This window comes from Capricornis sumatraensis, chromosome 11 (assembly GCF_032405125.1).
Source record: "Capricornis sumatraensis isolate serow.1 chromosome 11, serow.2, whole genome shotgun sequence".
Lineage (NCBI taxonomy): Eukaryota > Metazoa > Chordata > Mammalia > Artiodactyla > Bovidae > Capricornis > Capricornis sumatraensis.
Genome location: NC_091079.1, coordinates 49,876,032 through 49,893,354, shown reverse-complemented (window position 1 = coordinate 49,893,354; position 17,323 = coordinate 49,876,032).

Here is a 17,323-nt window from a genome sequence, read left to right as displayed (position 1 = left end):
ATTTGGAAGTCTTTTGTGAAGTGGTGATGAAGTGAAATCGCCTACTCGGTTAGCGCCAAGCGTGGCTGGAGGATGATACTGAAAAGGAAACGTGATTTTTGGTACTGGCAGTTCCCCTTTTCATTTCAGAAATGAAGAGCCTTTTTTCCCCCTCCCCTTTCCAGAAGAACTGGCTATTCAGTAATTTGTCATGTGTTAATTTGGCTTCCTTCAAAGTTTCTATTTTAAACAAAAGGGCTCTTCTTCCAGAGCGTTCTTGCCTCATGCCAGTACATGACAAGGCTGACATTTCTAGAGAGCTGTGTGCTTTTTGCATCTCCTTGTAGAAACCTGCAAGTGCTTGCAAGGATGTGATAACAAGCAACGTCTGACACTAGAGATACCTGACTACAGGGAGGTTGTATTTTCATTATCCTAAATATCCTATTGTTATCTGTATATCCTGTATATCTTGTATTTTATCCTATACACACACACACACACACACACACACACACACACACACACAAATAGGTGTATTATGTCAAACCCATTGGCTTTCATTGCACTGTTACAGATTTATTTCTTCATACCAATAATGATGGTGATGTAATATTTATAAAATTTATTTTATTGAAGTATAGTTGATTTCTGCTGCACAGCAAAGTGATTTAGTTATACATATATTCTGCTTCATATTCTTTTCCCTTATAGCTTGTCACGGGGATATTGAATATAGTTCCCTGTGCTATGCAGTAGGACCTTGTTCTTTATCTGTTCTATATAGACTAGTTTGCATCTGCTAATCCCAATTAATCCATTCCTCCCCCACCTCCCCTTTCCATTGGCAACTGCAAGTTTGTTCTCCATGTCTATGAGTCTGTTTTATAGATAAATTCACTTGTGTCGTATTTTAGATTACACATATAATTGATATCACATGGTATTTGTCTTTCTCTTTCTGACTTGCTTCACTTCGTATGGTAATCTCTAAGTCTACCTGTGTTGCTGCAAATGACATTATTTCATGCTTTTTGGGGCTGAGTCGTGTTTCACTGTATGTCCCACATCTTCTTTATCCATTCATCTGCTGATGGACATTTAGCTTGTTTCTACTTCTTGGTTATTGTGAATAGTACTGCTATGAACATAGGGGTGCATATATCTTTCTGAATTACAGTTTTCTCCAGATATAAGCCCAGGAGTGGGATTGCTGGATTGTATGGCAACTTTAATTTTAGTTTTTTGAGGAGCTTCCATATTGTTTTCCATAGTGGCTACAGCAATTTATATTCCCACCAATAGTGTCGGAAGGTTCTCTTTTCTCTACATCCTCTCCAGCATTTGTTATTTGTAGAATTTTTAGCAATGGCTATTATAACCATTGTGAGGTGATATCTCATTGTAATTTTTATTAGTGTTTCTCTAATAATTAGTGATGTTGAGCATCTTCCTGTGTGCCCATCGGCCAGATGATGATGTAATATTAACAGTGATAGTTGGCATTTGTTAGATGCTTGCTAAGAGCTAGGAAGCCTGCTATATAATCTCATTTAATGTCTACAACTAGTCAATGAGACTAGCTGTTATTTTTGCCATTTTATAGGTGAGGAAACTGAGGCCAAAAGAGATTGAGTAGTTTGCCCAAGATTAAAATACCTAGTTCATGGCAGAAGCAGACTATATTTTAATACCTAGTGAAAGTGAAAGTCACTCAGTCGTGTCCGACTCTTTGTGACCCCATGGACTATAGTCCATGGAATTCTCCAGGCCAGAATACTGGAGTGGCTAGCCTTTCCCTTCTCAAGGGGATCTTCCCAACCCAGGTCTCTCGCATTGCAGGCGGATTCTTTACCATCTGAGCCACAACTTGCTTCCAAAGCCAATGTACTGAACCAGTAAAACTGTAGTCCATTATTCACCTTCAAATCCATCCCCCTACTTTGAACCTGGGGGTACCTGAGCTTAGGCTTGGATTTGGTGACCACTGATATTTCTGTTAAACAAAGCTGCAGTGTTTACTCATCAGGTGGTTGTCAACATTACACCTCTGTCTCTGAGGACTGCACCTGGCCACGGAGGATGGCTCTAGGAAGCCATGTTTGTTCTACTTGAATTTATTCCCTTTGACTGAAGCAGGATGAACATATAACCCACACTGCTGCCTCCTGGAAATGGAAGTTGGGCCTTAGTCTGGGGCCAGAGGGAAGGTGCTGACTTTAACATCTGTAGTGTCTTTCAGGGTCAGTGGGGGTGGACTTAAGGGGAAGCCAGAGGACATAAATGGAACTGCTACTCTAGAAGGGGCCTGAGGCCTGGATGCAAAGCCTGGGTAAAGAGTTTCAGGGACTTCCCTGGTGGTCCAGTGGCTAAGATGCTACATTCCCAACGCAGGGGACCTGGGTTTGATCTTTGGTAGAAGAACTAGATTCCACATGCCACAACTAAGAGTTTGCATGCCCCAACTAAAGCTTCCACATGCTGCAATGAAGATTCAAGATCCTGAACTAAGGATGCTGAAACTAAGACCTGGCACAGCCAAATAAATAAATTCTAAAAAAATGTAAAGGACTTTAACTGGCAGAGGGTAGCAGGTCCTTTCAGCCTGGCCTACTCTCTGTGGGTCTGTGGTTCTGTTCTGGTCTGTTTGCACTCAGTAAGGGCCAGTGGGAAGGATGAGGGTAGCGGGTGAGGGGAGTGTGAGGAGAGTGAGGGGAGGGTGTAGGGAGATTGAAAAAGACAGAGGGGAGGGAGGGAGTGTTGCTCTGGCTTGACTGTTTCTCATTTCTGCCTTGTGTCTCTTCCTGTCTCGTGGTCAATAAGACGCCTCCATCTCCACTTGATAGATTCTTTTGTGCTTCGGTTTACATAGGTTTTGGTCATTCTCAGCTAAAAAGAGTAGTCTCTAAAAGATATGTCTATAAATTTTATAACCTTCATAGTGATTAAACTTTTAGATCATATGACATTTAGAGGAGTATCTAGTACAATAAAAAGCAAGATCCCAAATTATGTTGAATACAGAAATTATGTAACAGACTCATTATATAATAAAAATTACAAGGTGAAACTTAACAAAACTAAATGAAAACATCTGCCTTTACATTACAAAAAATTAAATACAGAATAGGGGTGACTTGTTTAGCAGCAATTTATGAAAAAGATATCCTAGATTTTTGTGAGCACATTCTTAATTAGAGGTGATATTGAAAGGCAGGGGCTAAAAGATTATGAATGTAGTTTCAAGGGCCACATACTAAATTGAAAAAAAAAAACACCTCTGGACACCAAGAAGCCAATCAAGATCACCTGGATTTAATATTAAGGGGTTCCTGCTTTGTTGCTGTTCAGTTGCTCATTCATATCTGACTCTTTGTGACCCTGTGGACTGCAGCACACCAGGCTTCCCGGTCCTTCACTATCTCCCAGAGTTTGCTCAAACTCATGTCCATTGAGTTGGTGATGCCATCCAACATCTCATCCTCTGTCATCCCCTTCTCCTCCTGCCTTAAATCTTTCCCAGCATTAGATCTTTTCTAATGAATCAGCTCTTTGCATCAGGTGGCCAAAGTATTGGAACTTCAGCTTTATCATCAGTCCTTCCAGTGAATATTCTGGGTTGATTTCCTTTAGGATTTCCTGGTTTGATCTCCTTGCTGTCCAAGGGACTCTCAGGAGTCTTCTCCAGCACAGTTCAAAGGCATCAATTCTTCGGTGGTCAGCCTTTTTTATTGTCCAGCTCTCACTATTATCTAAGAAAGCCCAAATTTAATTCAAGTATATTGTACTATGTCTAATGACTAAGACTGAGATGTGTAAGGAAATGACAACCCACTCCAGTACTCTTGCCTGGAAAAATCCCATGGACAGAGGAGCATGGTAGGCTACAGTCCGTGGGGTCAAGAAGGGTCAGACATGACTGAGTGACTTCACGTTCACTTTTTGCTTTCATGAATTGGAGAAGGAAATGGCAGCCCACCCCAGTATTCTTACCTGGAGAATCCTGGAGACATAGGAGCCTGGTGGGCTGCCGTCCATGGGGTTGGGCAGAGTCGGACATGACTGAAGCAGCTTAGCCGCAGCAGTGTAACTGAGCTTATGTAAGGAAACATATCTAGAGAAAACCAATTCTTAAGAAATCATTTTTACCTGTTTGAGATGTATTTTATATAATAATACCTGCTTACTATAACAAATTTAAAATTGTAGATAGGTATGCAGAAGAAGTGAAATCTACTTCCTCCATTTAAGTCTCACTTCCTGAAAACAATCATTGTTTATAGATTGGTGGGTGTATTTGCATATTTTTTCATGTCTCTCTATATATAATTAAAAAAATATAAATAGAACTACACTACACATGCATGTATGCACAGACTCATTCATGTGGGGGCATATGTAGTTCCCCTTCATTAAATGTGCAGAAGACTACTGCACTGTAAGAATTTATCCACTTTTTTCTTGATAGACCCGTAGCTTCTTTCCATTTTTAAAAATTAGAAACAACGCTGCAGAGGGCATCCCCATATTTGTGTCTTTACATATGTCTTCTAATATTTTTGCAGGCCATAATTCTAGTTTGGGGAGTGCAGGTCATAGCATATGCATATTTAAACTTTTGAGGGATTTTTGCCTTCCAAAAATTCTGCATCCATTGACACTTTCACTAATAGGCTATGAGGGGCTTATTTGCTACACCCTTGGTGAAACTTGATATTATTAATTTTTTTTTGCCAAAATGATCCTGTTTGGCTATTGTGCTCTGAGTCCAGAATATTGATTGTAATTAATAGAGTCCTTCTAACTTACGTGGAGGGGTGGATGGCTGAGTCCTCGTGTTGGAATACAAAGTCTATAATCTGTGCATGATAATAAGTATATCCCACACTGCTGAGTACTGCTTGCCACCCCATCCAGGACCATGCTAACCCTAGGTTAGGCAGAGTCTGTCCTGCCCTCGGGCTTCTCTTCTCCCACGTAGAGGGAAGTCACTGGGGAGAGTTACACACTGTTGGCATGGGATGCTCACTTCCTTCTTTGTTTTTTCTTTTTAACTTTTCATTGGAATATAGTTGCTCTACAGTGTTGTATTATTTCCTGCTGTTCAGCAAAGTGGATCAGTCATATGTATATATATCCCATCCTTTTTGGATTTCCTTCCCAATTAGGTCACCACAGAGCACTGAGTAGAGTTCCTTGCGCTATATGGTAGGTTCTCATTAGTTATCTATTTTACACACAATATCAATAGTGTATATATTTCAATCCCAATCTCCCAGTTCATCCCACATCCCCTTTTCCCACCTTGGTAGCCATGAGTTTGTTCTCTACATCTGTGGCTCTATTTCTGCCAAAAGATCCATGCACCCCAGTGTTCACAGCAGCTCTGTTTACAGTAGCCAGGACACGGAAGCAGCCTAAATGTCTGTCAACAGAGGAGTGGATAAAGAACATGTGGCACATATATGCAGTGAATTATTATTCAGCCGTAACAAGGAATAAAACTTTGCCACTGGCTGAGATGTGGATGGACTTAGAATCTGTCATACAGAGTGAAGTTAAGTCAGAAAGAGAAAAACAAAGGTATCAACACATATATGTAGAATATAGAAAAATGGTACAGATGAACCCATTTGCAAAGCATAAATAGACACACAGATGTAGATGCTCACATCTGTTTTCAAATGTTGCTTCTGCACTGACTCAGCTGGCAATCACTCAGTGTGAGTGAAAGACTTTCTTACTTGGCTACCCTCTTCACTGGCTAATGGAAGGGGCTGGGTGGTGTTACCGCTGTATTTCTCTCTCCATCATGAGGGCTCTGGGGACCTGCCCTGGCAGAGGTGCTAGAAGAGGCCATCTCTGAGATGTGCCATTTAGGCTGGAGCTTAAGCAGTGCTTCTCAGACTTTACTGTGATGGGTTTGCCAGGGATTCTTGTTAAAATGCAGATTCTGATTCCAATGTATTGAGGATGGGGCCTGAGTGACAGGCTTTCTGAGGAGCCTCGCTGGTTTGGGGGCACCCTTTGGGATTTGAGCAGAGAATTCACTCAAGGAGAGTGGATGTTCCTGACCAGGAGGCATTAGAATTAAGAGGAGCTCAGATTTCTCCCTCCGGCCCCACCTCAACCCACAGACAGTTTAAACATGATCCTCTAGGGCCCAGACATAGGTACAATAAACACCCCCTGCTGATGATGCTATGCAGCTGGGATTTGGATGGAGCAAGGTGGTTCTCAAGTTGTCCCCAGACTGCAGCATCGGCGTCACCCTTGTTAGACATGCAAATTCTCATGTTCATCCTGCCTGCTAGGTCAGAAACTCTGGGCTGCAGCCCAGCAGTCTGTGTTATACAAGTTCTTCCAGGGCTTCTGGTTGTGATAAAGTCTGAGAACCTCTGAGGAAGAGAGAAAAGAAGAGGGTTCTTGACTGAGCACTCCTCCGAGACTTGGATCCATGGTTTTTAATCCTGACTGTTCACAAACCAGACATGCCTAAGCAGCTTGATAAACACCTGCAGGCTCGAGCTACACATCCATTCTTTCTGCTTCCAAAGGTCTGGAGAGTTGCCCACCAGTATGTGGTTTTAAAAACACCTGAGGCTTGCAGATTTCGTGGCTGAACAGGGCAGGGGCAGCCCCTCAACATGAATGGTGGCCTACGGCCTCCTGGATCACTCCATACAGGGTTCATCATTCATGTTTACCAGACCCCAGCATGAGCCAGACACCATGCAAATGACATCACTGTTGATCACCTGTTGTGTACCAGGCGTTTTATACGTTAGTCTTCCTACAGCCCGGCAAGGTGGGCCTCCTGCTGTTTTATAGAAGAGGGTCTCTAACTGGGGGTCAGTCAGGACTCCAAAACCTGGGGTCTTCACTACCATGCCCAGGTCAATTTTTACAGACTTGGGTGGGGAGGGGTATGCCGGGCCTCTGAGAAACCTCTGTTTCATCTTCAGTGGCTTGTTTTGTGAAATTGGGGATATATTTATAATTGTAGCAGGTATAGCAATTCTCCTTTCAGTTCCTCAGAGGAGAAAGAGGTGGTTTCAATCTCTAACTTATGCAAAGTGATGCCCTTCATGCGTGAAGACTCTCCTTATTGGCGGGCACGTGCTTGCGGGTATAGGTAGTTCGATAAAACACAGGTTATCTCGTTCTAACTGAAGAGAAATAACAAACAGTTTTTCTAGTATAAGTATGTCCAAAATATTGCATGGGGCATACTTATACTATTTGTTTTTACTGAAATTAAAAGCTACTTCAGGGACTTCCCTGATGATCCAGTGACTAAGACTCCATGCTCCCAGTGCAGGGGCCTGGGTTCAATCCCCGGTCAGGGAACTAGAGCCCACGTGCCATGACTAAAAATCCCACATGCTGCAGGGAAGACCAAAGATGCCTTGTGCTGCAACTGAGACCTGGCACAGCCAAATAAATATTTTTAAAATTATTTGAACTACTGCCTTTGTAAAAGAGACCCCTCCAGAGCTCCTTAGCCCATTCCACCAAGGGAGCAAACAGGAGGAAGGCCCCAGCTACACAGCAGGAAGGGGGCTTTCGCCAGAACATGATCATGCTGGTGCCTTGATCCCAGCCTTTCCCATCTCCAGAACTGAGAGAAGTAAAATTCTATTGTTGACAAGCTGCCTGGTGTGTGGTATGTAGCAGCCTGAATGGATTAAGACACCAGCATAAGTAAAATGCATAACATATTAGATAGTGATAAGATTAAAAAGGAGAAAAAAATATAATAAGGAAGAATGATAGGAAGGGTTGGGTTAGAGATTTGAAATTTTAAATGGGTTGGCCAGGGACTTCCCTGGTGGTCCAGTGGCCCTGGGGTTCAATCCCTGTTCAGGGAACTAGATCTCACATGCTGCAACTAAAACCCAGTGCAGGCAAATAAATGAAGTTAAAAAAAAAAAAAAATCTCAGGCAAGGGAACAGCAAGTAGAAATACTCTGCAGTAGGAGTTTGTCTGCTTGTTTGCAGAATATTATAGAGTCCCAGAGCAGAGTGAACAAGTGGTGGGTAGTAGGAGGTAAGGTCCCAGAGGTAACAGGAAGCTCCTTCCTGGAGGGCCTGGTAGGTGGGTTCCATGCAACGGATGATCCAGACTAGGCTACTTTTGAAGGTGAAAAGCTGGGACACTAGGTGTAAACTAGGATTGTCCTAGGCATGCTGAGTCACAGCACGGATTCAGCTTTTACTCGGAGTGGGATGGGAAATCACCAGTGGGTTTGGAGCAGAGCTGCCCCATGCCTGACTTGAGAGCTTCATTCTCAGAGGCGCTGAAGGGTGGCCAGGGCAGGAGCAGGAATGGAGTCAGGAGGGCATTGAAGGACCACAGGTGAGAGATAACAGAGGCTTGGATGAGGGCAGCGGTAGAAGGGGCGGTGAGAACTGGTCAAATTCTGGGTGTAATTTAAGGTAAAACCAATGGGACTTCTTGTGGCTCAGCTGATGAAGAATCTGCCTGTAATACGGGAGACCTGGGTTTGATCCCTGGGTTAGGAAGATCCTCTGGAGAAGGGAAAGGCTACCCACTCTAGTATTCTGGCCTAGAGAATTCCATGGGCTATACAGTCCGTGGGGTAGCAAAGAGTCGGACATGACTGAGTGACTTTCACTTTCACTTTCTAATAGGATTTCTGACCAATAGGCTGTGGGTGTGAGAGAAAGAGAAGAGTTAAAGATGGCACTGGGGAAGAGTGAAAGAGGAAGATATTTGTGGGGGAGGGGAGAAGGCAATGGCACCCCACTCCAGTACCCTTGCCTAGAAAATCCCATGGATGGAGGAGCCTGGTGGGCTGCAGTCCATGGGGTCGCTAAGAGTCGGTCACGACTGAATGACTTCACTTTCACTTTTTACTTTCATGCATTGGAGAAGGAAATGGCAACCCACTCCAGTGTTCCTGCCTGGAGAATTCCAGGGACTGGGGAGCCTGGTGGGCTGCTGTCTCTGGGGTCGCACAGAGTCAGACACGACTGAAGCAACTTAACAGCAGTAGCAGCAGCAGCAGCAGCAGCAGCAGCAGGGCGCCCTGTGGCATGTCAAGTTTCCAGGAAGCTGGTTCAGCTGAAGTTTGCATGCAGGAAGCCTGCCATGGTGCATTCCACGGGATTGCAAAGAATCAGACTAAACAACAACAAGCTGACTTCGGTGCTCACAGGATCAGCCCCTGGGGTAGAAGTGAAGGAGGTGAGACAGGGCAGGGGGAGTGCTAATCTGCCAAGTAGTCCTGACAAGGAACTCAGCCAGCCCATGAAGGGTCCTCCAGAGTTATCCAGACTGGGGCAGGGTGCTTGGTCAGGCCTCCTACTCGACTAGCACTGGATGGAGGCCGCCTGGGGAAGGGGTGTGATCTTGGGCCAGGAGGTCCTCCCCGGTGGAGGCTGTAGTGCTTGGGCTGTAGGAGGTGTTGGTTGCTGAAAAGCCACAGTAGGTGTTGCCTGACAACCCAGAGGTGTTGTCTCCCTCTGGGATGTGTTCCCTTCCTGTTTGGTGGTCATGGCTGGTTTGCCTTGTTAGACACTCGAACCATTGTGTGAGCATAATTTTTTTCCTTTTTCTTTAAGAAAAGATAGAATTAGGCCAAAATGCTTATTCTAAACAATGAAAACTTCCATATTCCCATTATCTTGAAGTGTTTTTCTAACATTAACTTTTGAATGATTTAAATTATGAATGATCTTAAACAAATATAAAAATGAAGAATATAGTCTAACGAACCCTCAGGTTCCCACACTCAGCTTTACCAATAATCAGCTCATGGCCAGTCTTTTTTCACTTATACCTTGCCCCACTCTCCTAACCCATTTTATTTTGAAGCCCATTCCAATATCATCTATTTCATTTGTAAATATTTGAATGTGCATCTGAAACATTTTTTAAAAAACTTAGGAAAATGATTTCTGGCTTCCTTTGCTACCTCCAGTCTCTTGATGAGATCAGAATTGCAAATCAGGTCTTTAGGCTCAACCTGATGGTAAATTCTTGGGTATTTAAATGGCCAGAGAGTTAATGACAAGGGCAGCTAGAGTTGCTGTTAGCTCTTGATTTATGAAGCCACATGTTCAGCGTGTGTGACAGAGGCTATTAACATCAGGCATGGCTCTGTCTCTGCCCACCACTCTCCAGGCCTGAACGCACTCAACAGATGGGGAATTTCATGGCCACAAATGGAATTGTTTATCCTCTCATTGTTCCCGTGTCAGCAATCAAACTAAATCCATTACCCACCAATAAAAAGATCAGCTGGCTGCCAGTTCAGCCATGGAAGGAGCCAAAGCTGTGTTGAGGAGATTTAAGAGTTTTAGAGGGGATAAAAAAGAGTAATAAGAAGCCACATAAAAATTAAGACCCAAGAGAAGAGTTTGAGTCACTCATTCTAAAGCTGAGGTTTTAAGGGATTTGAAAGGGAAGGCCTAGTAACTCAATCTTTTCTTCAACATATCGGATACTCTAGAGACACCTGATTATAAATACTGTAGAGCTTTTATTGTGTGTTGATGGCTTTATTATTTCATTTAAAAAAGCACTCAAGTGGAGCTTTGAAGAAGAAAGAAATGTCAGATTCATAATGGAAAAGCTGCTGACATGTTAATGGCCTTACTACCAGTAGGAAGATTTTCTTTTGTGGGGCTAAATAGTTGTCTGTTCTTGATGAAGCTGTCCCTCATCGGCTCAGCTGGGGGTTTCTCTGTGTTTTAGTCTGTAAGAGGAGGCTTCTAAGTTCTGTGGACCCCCCAAGTTGCTTTCCCAACATTCTCAAAAGACTAGTACTTAAAAAGTGGGTCTGAGAACACTTTTTGCCAGGTTGTTTTTATCAGGATGTATTGGACAGAAGATGCTGGTTCCAGCACTCATTGGTTATAGCTAAGGATCTGGGGCTCATGGGCTTTGCATGAATTCACTTGAAAAGTTAGAGAATTTGGCCAATGACTATTCATTCTCTTCTTTCCATTCTATTGTGGAAATACTTACTGGTAACGTACTGCTATATAGGAACACTATTTTGCCAGGCGATAAGGATCTATAGATGGTTAAGACATGATTTTGCCCTCTGTTACCAGATTAGAGGGGGAGATGGACTGGGAAATAAGTGAGCACTAAATACGATGTTTCTGCAGCACAGTAGAGGCACCCAGAGCTTCCCTGTTAGCTCAGTCAGTAAAGAATCTGCCTGCAATGCAGGACACCAGAGTTTGATCCCTGGGTTGGGGAAGATCTCCTAGAGAAGGAAGTGGCAACCCACTCCAGTATTCTTGCCTGGGAAATTCCAGGGACAGAGGAGCCTGGTGGGCTACAGTCCATGGGGTCACAGGAGTCAGACATGACTTAGCGACTAAATCACCACTACCACCAGGGGCACACAGAGGATGTTAGGGAGTTCAGAGACCTCAGATGAGGGCTCTTTGACTCCCCAGGGAGAGGGTGTGATTGCAGGAAGAGTTCGTGGGGAGACAGGAGCTTGGGTGGGGAGACAGCGGCAAGATCATGACAGTCCCAATGTCTGCCATGGGGTGTGTGCCTCCTCTTGAAGGCCAGGGAAAGCCACCGAAAGACTTTAATTAAAGAAAAGCCGTGGTCAGACAATTTGTGTTTTATCAAAACCATCCTGAGGGCAGGATGAAGAAGTGGTTAAGAACTGGAGCCTGGGCAGCCACTGAAGAAAGTGACTAGAGTGAACCAGGTGAGAGATGGTGGGCTTGAACCAAGGTGTGTGTGTGTGTGTGTGTGTGTGTGTGTGTGTGTGTGTGTTTGGGGTGAAGAGGAATATGTAATAATAACTCTTAAGGTTGTTGAAATGTAAACATTGTTAAATAAAACGCTTAGAACAGAAGTTGTTGCCCAGTCTATGCTCGATCAGTGTTAACTTGGATTTCCGTTTCTCCTCTTTGGGAATGAATAATTCCCAGTGGTCATAGAATAGCGCAGAGGGAAAACAGGAAGAGGAATATGTAAAAGAGGGGATAGTTAGGGATGGGAGAGGAGAAAGGATAGTGTACAGAGAGGAGAGCGTCCCCCACAATGTCTCCTGGAGTCTCTGCCCCGCAGGAAACCTTACCTGTAGGTGAGACTCTGTGCACAAGGAGAGGCAGGCTTGGTGTTGGAGGTCTTGTGCGATGGCGGGAGTTTGGGAACAGTCAGGTCAAAGTTACTTGGAAAGCAAAGCCTTCCCGGGGCTGCAGTTGTGGCTGAGCCTGGCTATTCCACAGAGCTGGGTGGGAAGGATTTGCTTTTCTTTCTGGATGGCCAGCTCCTACTACTTTTTGGTTCTGTTATTTCCACGATGTTTCTTTATATTTGATAGTTTTCAGTGTGTTGCCCAGCACAGTTATGCAAACTGACCAGCATGGGTAGAGGCAGGTAGTTTTTTGGTTTAAGGAATTCCTTCTACTTCTATTAAGTAGAAAGTATTTTCTACTAGAAAGAGCTGTGCTCAATTCCATGCATCTCTTCTGGACGCAGGCTCCTCTGTCCATGGGATTTCCCAGGCAAGAATACTGGAGCAGGTAGCCCTTTGCTACTCCAGAGGATCTTCCTGACCCAGGGATCAAACTAGCATCTCTTGTGTCTCCTGCATTGGCAGGTGAATTCTTTATCACTGTGCCACCAAGTTACCTTCTACATAAAATATGATTCACGTTAGATCGCCCCACCCCAAAACAGATTAATACCTGCCTGCCGTCTTTCCTTCCTTCCTTCCCTTCCTCCCCTCCTTTCTGACCACTCAATCAATAAATGTTATTGAACTCCTCTAACACTGGTGAGATATCTCACTAACTGGGGCCATGGCTTCTTTAGGAACTAAGCTGCAAAGCTGATCTGTTTCTCCTGCTCAACTGAGAGCATCTTCAGGGAAGGGACAGTCTCATCCAGCTTTGTATCCCCAAAACCTGGCACAGGAGTTGGCGGTGGGTGGTTTTCAAGAGCATGATCTGTGTCTGTGTCTTTGCTGGTTGTGTGACCTCGTTCACTTATCCAACCTCTCCAAGGCTTGGTGTCATTATCTGTAAAATGGGAATGATAGTAATAACCCTTGTCAGGTTGTTTTGAGCATTAAATGGTATAATGCATGTGAAGCACTCATAGTGCCTGGCATATAAGGGTTCAACTGTATTATCAATACTAGGTTTACAGTAAATGTTATTGAACTAATGCTATTAGGACCTAGTCAGACCCTACTAATTTGCATGTAAATTGGGCAAGTGAATTTATCTCTTGGAGTGTCTGTTTTTAAAAAGCTTACATGGGACTTTCCTGGTGACTCAGGCAGTAAAGAATCTGCCTGCAGTGCAGGAGACCCAGGTTCGATCCCTGGGTAGGGAAGATCTCCTGGAGAAGGGAATGGCAACTCACTCCAGTATTCTTGCCTGGAGAATCCCATGGACAGAGGAGCCTGATGGGCTGCAGTCCATGAGTTTGCGAAAAGGACTGAGACACAACTGAGGACTAACTTTCACTTTTACTTCCTGGGCAGCACAGTGGATGGGAATTCACCTAGCAATGTAGGGAACACGGGGTCAATGCTTGGTGCAGGAAGCTTCCACATGCCACTGGGCAACAAAGCCCGTGTGCCACAGCTACTGAAGCTGCACACCTAGAGCCTGGGCTCTGCAACAAGAGCAATGAAAAGCCCAGGCGCATCAAGTGCACCTCAGCTAGAGAGTAGCCGCCTCTCCCTGCAACTAGAGGAAGACTGCTTGCAGGAGTGAAGACCCAGTACAGCCAAAAATAAATAAATAAATAAAATTATATGAACATTTATTTGACAAATGAAAATTATAATATCTGCATGGATAATTATAATAAAATTATAATACCTTAATAGGATTATAATGGAAATGGAGAAGATTACTTTGTCCTTTGATTACAAAAATAACTCATCTCCAATAGATTATGTGAGCATAAACATCAGGAAGTAAGAAAAGCTACTGTGTTATTATAATTTTTTTTTAAAAAATGACAGATTCTTTAACTTGATAAAAGGCATCTCCAAAAGCTCTACAGCTAACATCACAGTTAATATGGAAGAGTGAATGCTCTCTCCACAGGATCAGGGTCAAGACATGGATGTCTGCTCTCTCTTCTCTTATTTAATGTAGTACTGGAAGTTCTAGCAATGCAATCAGGCAAGGAGATAAAAGGCATACATATTGGAAATGAAATAAAACTGTCCCTATTTGCAGATGACATAATTGTCAACATAGAAAATCCCAAAGAATCTACAGTAAACTTACAGAATTAATAAGTGAGTTCAGCAAGTTGGCAGGGTTAGGTTTAGGATAAAATCTTACCGATTTCAGGCTAGTCAGAGTTCTTAGACTTCACACAAAAAGCATGATGCATAGAAGGAAAATGTGATAAATTGAATCTCATTAGATTAAAAACTTCTGCAGTATCATAAAAATTATAGGGTATAACCTAAAAATTGTGAATCACTATATTGTACACCTATAGTGTATATAATATTGTATATCACCTATACTTCAATTTAAAAAATAATGTAAACTTTTGCTCTGTGAAAAACCCTGTAAGATGAAAAGGCAAGCAATCGACTGGGAGAATAATATTTGCAAACCACATATCTGACAAAGACTTATATCTAGAATATATGAACATTTTTTCAAAACTCAACAGTAAAAAAAATAATCCAATTTGAAAACAGGCAAAAGACATGACCAGACATTTCACTAAAGAGGATACCAAATCCTCTTGCACAGATGGCAAATCGGTGCATGAAAACATGTTCAACATCATTAGCCATTAGAAAAATGCAAATTAAAATCACAATGAGACCTACCAAAATGGCTAAAATTAAAAAAAAAAAAAGTAACACCAAGTGATGATGAGGATGCAGAGAAACTCACACATTTCTGATGGGAATGTAAAATTGTGCAATTCCCTACCAGTGGCTTTTAGCCCTTTCTGATGTAAATCCTTCAAGTCTACCCCTCATTTGCTAGCAAATCCTTTTCATTTTTTTGTTTTTAAATTTTTTATTTTATGTTGAAGTGTAGCCAATTTACAATGTTGTGATAGTTTCAAGTGGACAACAAAAGCACTCAGCCATACATGTACATATACATGTATCCATTCTCCCCCAATCCCCCCTCCCATCCAGGCTCCCACATAACATTGAGCAGAGTTCTGTGTGCTAAACAGTGGGTCCTGGTTGGTTATCCATTTAAAATATAGCAGTGTGTACATGTCAGTCCCAAACTCACTATCTATTTACCCTAGTCTTCCCCCAACTGCAAGCTTGTTCTCTCAGCCTGTGAGTCTATTTCTGTTTTGTAAATAAGCTCATTTGTATCATTTCTTTTTAGATTCTGCATAAAAGGGATGTCATATGCTATTTCTTCTTCTCTATGTGACTTATTTCACTCAGGATGACAATCTCTAGGTCCCTCCATTTTGCTGCAAACGGCATTATTTTGTTCTTTTTAATGGCTGAGTAATTTTCCATTGTATATATGCACCACATCTTTTTTCCATTCCTCTGTCTATGGACATTTAGTGAAAGAAAGTAAAAGTGTTCATCAGTCATGCCCGACTCTTTGCGACATCGTGGACTGTAGCCTGCCAGATTTCCCTGTCCATGGAATTCTCCAGGCAAGAATACTGGAGTGGGTTGCTATTTCCTTCTCCAGGGGACCTTCCTGACCCAGGGACAGAGCTTGGGTCTCCTACATTGCTGACAGATTCTTTACTGTCTGAATCACTAGGGAAACTCCTAATATTCCATTGTATATAAGTACCACATCTTCTTTACCCATTCCTCTGTCGATGGACATTTAGATTGGCCAACAAACCTTGTTAGTTACCATAATAAAAACACCACAGATTGGGGGTGGGGGAAACTTAAACAACAGGAATTTATTTTCTTAGAGCTCTGGAGGCTGGAAGTCCAAGATCAAGGCATTGACAGGTTTAATTTGTCCTGACATCTCTCTCCTTGGCCTGCAGGTGGCGCCTTCTTGCATGGCCTTTTTGCATCCTTCCATGGCAATGGCAACCCACTCCAGAACTCTGGCCTGGATAATCCCAGGGATGGGGGAGCCTGGTGGGCTGCCCTCTGTGGGGTCACACAGTCAGACACTACTGAAGCGACTTAGCAGCAGCAGCAGCAGCATGGTCCTTCCTGTGTGCATCTCTAGTGTTTCTTTTGTGTCCAAATTTCCTCTTTTTCTAAGGACAGCAGACAGATTAGATTAGGGCCTTCCCATTTGATTAACCTTATAACTCTTTACACACCCTGTCTCCAAAGGCAGTCACATGTGAGGTACTGGAGGTTGGGGCTTCAGCACACGATTTTGGGGAAACACAGTTCTGTCCCTCACCCTGGGTATCCCATTTCCCACCTAAGAAGGCTGGAGGCCAAGCCAGTGAAGCCAAAATTTCTTGTAGAGGCCAGGATGGGGAGAGGCTAAGAGTGCTCACCCACTCATGGTCTTTCTGCTCTCAGGTGACTTTCTGGCCCCTTGAGAGGGCAGGCTGGGTGTCTTATGCAGCAGCTCCCATCGCATTGCCTGGGAGGGGGGCTTAGTGGGCATTCAGGGAAAATTTGAGAACTGCTCCCTCTCTGACCCCCTCCCATACAAACTTAGGGAATATCATTTTCTTTCTACTCAGTTTTAATTTTTAAGTCAAAATTCTTAAATCTGTAGATTTTGGTGGTTCAGTAGCATGACAGAGGACTAGCCCTCCCAGTGTCTGCTCATTTCCGAGGAAGGCATCAGAAACCCTTGCTCTTGGGCGTGACCCAAGCTCCAGGTCAGGAGGAAGAGCCAGAGCAGAGCAGCCTGTGGTGACTTGGTGTGAGCACAGGACGCCTGGGCTGTCTTTTTCTAACTGGATGTGAGTGACTGTCCTTCTCTTTGTCCCTTGAGGCACAGTTCATTTTATTCTAATTCTTATCCATACTCTTTCTGTATGCACTTTCCAGGTAAAATGGAAACTTCTCCCAACATAACTTTTTAAACAGAAATGTAAGGAGGAGAGGGCTTCTTGGGTGTCTCTAGCGGTAAAGAACTTGCCTGCCAGTGCAGCAGATGTAAGAGATGCAGGTTCGATCCCTGGTTCAGGAAGGTCCCCTGGAGGAGGGCATGGCAGCCCACTCCAGTATTCTTGCCTGGAGAATCCCATGGACAGAAGAGCCTGGTGGGCTACAGTCTATAGGGTCTAGCAGAGTCGGACACAACTGAAGTGACTTAGCACACACATAAAAAGGAGAATTTTTGTTTTCTTTTTTATAAACAGAGGTAAGACAGAGTGATCTTACTAGTCTGTTAACCCCATAGCTGGGAGATCTTTTATTCTTTACCA